This window comes from Quercus robur, chromosome 1, assembly GCF_932294415.1.
Source record: "Quercus robur chromosome 1, dhQueRobu3.1, whole genome shotgun sequence".
Lineage (NCBI taxonomy): Eukaryota > Viridiplantae > Streptophyta > Magnoliopsida > Fagales > Fagaceae > Quercus > Quercus robur.
The window spans coordinates 44,666,418-44,672,753 of record NC_065534.1 but is presented as its reverse complement, the minus strand read 5'-3'; the positions used below and the strand labels follow the sequence as shown (position 1 = coordinate 44,672,753).

The window sequence follows — 6,336 nt, the reverse complement described above, 5'->3', positions numbered from 1 at the left end:
GCTATAGATTTGACACAATTTTTTTGGAACTAATATACGAAACCAATACAATTTTCTATTGATAACCCTTGCATCATTACATAGTGTTGAGATTGACCATAACATTTAATCTGAAGCTCCATTGAGTGCATGAAAGCATGATTTGGCATCCTCTTTCACTATGAAGTTCTTGAATTCCCTTATCTTGGCTAACTATGCTACCCATAAAATAAATTTTACTTCTGTCATTAAAGGACCATTGGAATTAAACTTTTTTGTCCAAGCTTTAAGATAGACCGCATTTCATCTCAAGCTACTTCTCTCTCTCTCTCTCTCTTAGTGAGTCTTAGAATCTCTCTCACCCTCTGCATTTGAGATATTTTAAAATATTTTGAAATTTTCAATTTCATATTTTAATAAAAAGATATTGGATTGTATAAAGAGTCTCAACCTCTCTCACTATCTTTACCTCTCCAAGTAACTCTTTCAAATGGATGGCTCAAATTGTCCTTGTTTGTCAATTTTAGTGAAACACTTGATAATAATGTCCTATGAGTTCCAAAATATCATCATTGTTGTCTCAAAACTAGAGAAATGCTTTAGATTATTTTTTTATTTGATAATGAAATTAAAGGGCAAATGGGCCAGAGAATATTTTATCATTCTATTCCAAAAAAATATCCTTAAGCAAACGTGAGAAATCAAATCAAAAGAATATAGAAGATGATTCAATATGATTCATGAAGAAATAATAAACGAACAAAAATTCATTGTGGTTGATACCACAGACAAAGAAGGTTATCGCACCTACGCTCTTATCTTAGTACAAACTACAAATGTCAAAACTCAAAATTGAAGGTTGTGTATTATCTAGATGATGCATACAGTGCTCTTGTTTGCTAATAGATAAAGACTCACATTCACACTTATACAAAGCATTGTCATTTGAGAGGCTGAAAAAAAAAAAAAAAAAATCCAATAGCTCTATTTTTTAGTGCTTTAAATAATTTAAAACATTGTTGTTTATTATCCTTTGAAGGCACTAGCACTGCTGCCAACTTGTATCGAAAAAGTTCCAACAAGTCCTCCTACAAAATAATGAGACATGTAATTAAAAATTATTCCACAACAATGGAACCAAATCTTAATATAATTCTCTCTTCTAAAATAGAAAAAAGAAACAAACATAAATTTATTAGGCATACCTGTATAAGTGCACCAATATTAAAAAATGAATTCTGCAAGGAAGGAGCCACAAGAACCTGCTTCATAATGGATATGAAAAGTTATCTTGCACAAATATTCCATTAAGATGGATATCAAAAGTTGAGACATTATAAGAGCTTTGTATAAATTTGAGGTAGTCTTGAATTCATAGGGTTGCTTAACTTACCATAAAGGCATAAAGTTATAATCCAGACTTTGTTTGACATCTATAAAAAAATGCATATAAATTCATTAAATTGGAATTTTCTATGTGCTAAGCTGAATATGCATTATAGTTGATATAATACAATGAATAAGCACCACTCATGAATTCAGAGGTCATTGAGCCAATGACCCAAGGTAAGGACGTGTAAATGGTAATGCAAGCAGTAGTAACTAGCAATAACATCAACAACCATAAGCAGATCAACAGTCTTTTTAAAACATCTTTGTTTAAAATTTCTTATTACTATAAACCATAGCATCTTTGTTTAGGGCAAAGAACACAATAGTACTCACAAAAACACATCATACAAGCACCTAAACATGTTGATCCACATCCGCTGACAATAAACATATGATTGAACCCAGCTAAAAAGGAGATAATAGAATTCCTTATCTAGATACATCTCTTAGAGGCCAGAGACAGGATGATATGGCAAGATCACATACCTTGGAACCTACTCTTTGTCATATAAATTCGCTTATGGTAGTCAAAACTAAGGTTAAATGTATTATAGAAACCAAGAAATACCATGTAGCTTGAACCAAGGAAGTAAGAACATGAGCTTGGAATGGTAAAGTCTCACTAGACTAGCACTTGACTACTCACCTACTCCTTTTTAACATTCAGTTTTAGAGCTTCTTTATTCTTTTCTGTTTTTCTAGTTATTTCTTCTTTTAAATTGAAGTTAGGAGAGCTCAAATCTAGCTCTTTGTAACGCTACTAACCAAAGAGACACACAAACAGAGAAGTATTACGTTGGCTAAGTATTGTTTTTTGTTAACATTGACCAAATTCGGTATGAGCACAAAAGCCATCCACTAACAAAAATCAAATACTAATATATAACAGAAAGAAAAGGATGATGTAGATTTTTGCAAGACTATCGTGCCTACTACAAAAGGAAAAGGAATAACAAAGGATTCAATTCATCCATACCACTAATGACTTCACTTTTGATATACCCTCTGCTATCTGCTTAGTAAGCTTCCGTGTTTGCTCCATCAAGTAAAACAAGACTCTCCATGAAAGTAGCTACATATGAATGTTGTTGAATATCAAGATCCTTCTTCTCATGTAGAGTTTCAGTGTTTGTCAACTAATACAAACTTAAAATCCGGCTCCTCTACTTGATCATTGATGTAGCAAACCAGAAGTGAACCATTCTCAGTAAAGGCACTGCAATGAGATACTCTTTCAAATGGTACAACACGAAGTTTATTCCAAGACTCAACCACACCGTAGTCCTTCATAACCCATATGGAGTATTGGGTTCTGGGCTATTCACTCCGCTCCCATGTAATGAAAGCTAGTTCATATAAAAATGATAGAAAGACAATTGTCTCATATCCTTCAATATTTTGTTTCTTGTGAATTTCAGGATTGAAAGACACAAGTTTTGGCATATTGACAATTAAAGAATTTTGGTCTCAAGTTGCAGTTTTTAAATTACTCCAAAATCTATAAGAGTAATAGAAAAAGATGCTACTAAATGGCAAGCTGCAACGGGCTAACAGAGATTAAGTTTTAATAGTTTTAGTTCTTTCCCTAGCAATGTGGCTTCTTCCGTTGGTGATTTAGATCCCTGTGCAGCCTAAACCTTCTGCATTGTGCCTCTTTGGAAGAAACTATACCACATCTTTATCTGTATTCTTCTTCTTTTTATATTCAATGGAAGAGGGAGGATGGTTCCACCATCCATCCCACCACCATTATTCAAGGATGAGAATTTGACATTGTTTTCCTGTCTTTTGAGTTATAATTTGTCCCCCTTTTTGAACTTTGTATAGTTTCCACTTTCCACTGTGTTTTTCCCATTCTAAATCATTTATTTATGCCAATACTTGTATTATAAATCAACAAATTCTTAACAAAACTAAACCAGCGCAGTTCTGATCCTTACCAGTAGATACAAACCCACAAAAAATCAGAAACAAATCAAACAAAACTCACAGACAAATCAGAAAAAAATCAAACGAAACCCCAAAAAATCATAAACAAATCAAACAAAATCAATAGAAAAATCATAAACAAATCAAATGAAACCCACAGAGGCACAAATAAACCTAGACAATCCTATCAATATTTTGTGATTCAGATCTATAATTGATGGAAGAGATAGAATACATGGCATGCAAACAGATCACTATGGTTTTTCCTTAACTTCAACAAATATAGAGGAAAAGGGTTAAGAATCAAAATCCCAAATGAATGCTATAAGAAATTTAGAGACTCTAGATTGTAAAGACACAGGATGCCAAAAAATAGATTCAGTGATTTACCTAAAAACATCAGCAATGAAAGTTGGAGAGGAGACACCGAGATGCGAGAGAAGAACCTGCCTCAGTCAAATCAGATGAGATGCGAGAGAAGAAGCAGCAGAACCAGAACCAAAATTATTTTTTTTTTTTCGATTTTATATGTTAACCTGACTGGCCGGTAACTGATATCCTATTAAAATTACATAAACGGCTAAGATTAAACTAAGTAAATCTAATGGCTAAAACTTATGTGGGTACCGTACCTCCTAAAAAAAAGAGGGGGTACAGGAGAATGACCCTTTATTAAGAATAGCAACAAGTGGGCTAAATGATGCCATGATTAAATCTGAAAACAATAAACATGAATATAATAAGTAAACTAGACATTATCAATTTAGCATATAAACATATAGTATGGAACCTTAATAAAACCATAATATAAAATATGCAACAACAACCCAATCCATGTCTATAATTCCTTATTAGCAAGTATATTATAAACATCATGATTGATTGAAAACTATTCTCATTATTAGCGCTATAACTCTTATCAAACACTAATAATATGTCATATTAACTTTAGCCTCTAAGTAATTGTCACGCCCCGAACCCAAAAAGAGCTAGGCACGTGACAACAGCCACACACTTATAAAGTTTACACTCTACAAGTGTGTAAGGCCCTCTTAAACAATTAAATAATTATCCTTAAGAAAATTTCATCAATAAATTTAAAAATATCCTCAATAAAGAAATTCTCAAAGATCTCCAAATAATAATCTTCCAACATCAAATAAAAATAAACTAAATCCTTTAAGTCTGAAGGATTACACAAATAGTAATCTTAAAACATAAAAGTTCAAAACTTATTCCATTGATTTCCTAAACTTCACTCATGCGCACATCCCAGCGGAAGCCCAAACATATGCTACTCGTCCTGATCAAAATCTGAAAGGAGAAAGAGGAGGGGGGGGTGAGTTGACAACTCAATAAGTAACCAAAATCCAATTATGTTCTATCCAACAATAGATCTATGAAGTAATAAGATGTAATATGAATCTTCAAAAGTTATACTATGCTATGGGTTTTCAAAAATGACTAAAGAAATTTCATAGTCTTAAAATAATAAGTTGCAAATAGATCACATACTTTAATCTTACAAATATATCATAGATGGTTTAGGAAGTAGTCAGTTTTTCATATATCAAAAGCTATAACTTACAATAGGTTCTAAAAATACATAAGCAGTTTTAAAGACTCAAATTAGTTCAAATACTCAAACGTAATTCATATTCTTAACAATCTTATGACTATGGTCACGCTATATCCCCGTGACTGGGCATCAAAGTACCAATGAATAACCCCCATTGGCTTGTGTATCAGAATACCAATGAATAACCCCCATTTGCTGGGTATCAGAGTACCAATGAATAACCCCCATTAGTTTGAGTATCAAAATACCAATGAATAACCCCCATTGGTTGGGTATCAGAGTACCAATGCATAACCCCCATTGGTTTGGGTATCAGAATACCAATGAATGACCCCCATTGGTTTGGGTATCAGAATACCAATGAATGACCCCCATTGGTTGGGTATCAGAATACCAATGAATAACCCCCATTGGTTTGGGTATCAAAATCAATTCATAGTCAATTTGTCCATAATCATATATAATCATATTTTCAGTATTCAAATATATTTGTGATATTTCTATATTCTGTACTTTAAATCAATATAGTTAAAGGAACAATTAAATAAATAAATCATATATTCAATACTCATATTTATTTGTGAAATTTCTCTATTCTTTACTTGAAATCAGTAATACAATAGAAATAAATAGTAACAACTGTAAACAAATTTTCAGTAGTTAAAATACACAAAATAAAACCCATTAGGATAAGGTTACTTACCTCCAAATGCTATTCCAAAAGAAACTTTTCCTTAACAATTCCCCTAAAATCTTTAGATATCACCTAGAACAATTTTCAAACACTATACTCAATAATCAAATAATTCAAGAAAACTTATAACGGTATCCAGCCAGAAGAGAGACTATTCAAAATAACCAATAATTTCCCACTATCAACTCACACCAATATCCCACATAACTTTACAATATTTTTGCTCTCTGTATTTTCTGCCACTAATAGTTCCTAGGAATCAAGTCTATAGTTACACCATACCTATAGGCCTAAAAGGGCCAAAAGTAGATCACCCATTATTATATTCATGAGTTGATATATATATAAAATCACTTAGTCAAACCTACTGCTTTCCCTATACGCCTCAATCAGCCAAATAAACAAATATAATAATAATAATAATAATAATAACAATAAAGAAAAGGAGCTGGCTTTGCTTTCTCAATGTGGTAATTCCATTTATCATATATACATATATAAATGTATATATATTTTTTTCTTTCCTGCTAGTGCCGCCGACCATAGTTTTCTTTTGGCATGAGGATAAAACTAAGGAAAGCACTATATCAAACTAGAGTCAAGCTCCTGACATGCTTTTACAGAAAAAAATACTATTAGACACATATTTTACCTCCGTAATTTATCACACTACCGACCAACACAAAAACTCTTTGCTATTCACCAAAATTCAATTTGGTAAACCTGTGCAACACTTACAGTTACCGCAACACCGGCAGGGAAA

At 32.3% G+C, this 6,336-nt stretch overlaps 1 long non-coding RNA gene across 4 annotated transcripts; it reads right to left on the bottom strand.

Moving 5' to 3' along the window:
- Positions 1 to 685: 685 nt before the first annotated feature.
- Positions 686 to 3,967, bottom strand: LOC126690590 (uncharacterized). Of its 4 annotated transcripts, none has more exons than XR_007644675.1 (4): positions 3,691 to 3,967; positions 2,348 to 2,587; positions 1,185 to 1,412; positions 686 to 1,067 (listed from the first exon to the last, which is right to left on the bottom strand). It is a non-coding gene; the product is annotated as an uncharacterized LOC126690590 (long non-coding RNA). The 4 variants fall into 4 exon arrangements; XR_007644671.1 differs by lacking the exon at positions 2,348 to 2,587 and having other exon boundaries at positions 1,185 to 1,241; positions 1,373 to 1,412; positions 3,691 to 3,961; XR_007644670.1 differs by lacking the exon at positions 2,348 to 2,587 and having other exon boundaries at positions 3,691 to 3,963.
- Between the last annotated feature and the right edge of the window lie 2,369 nt (positions 3,968 to 6,336).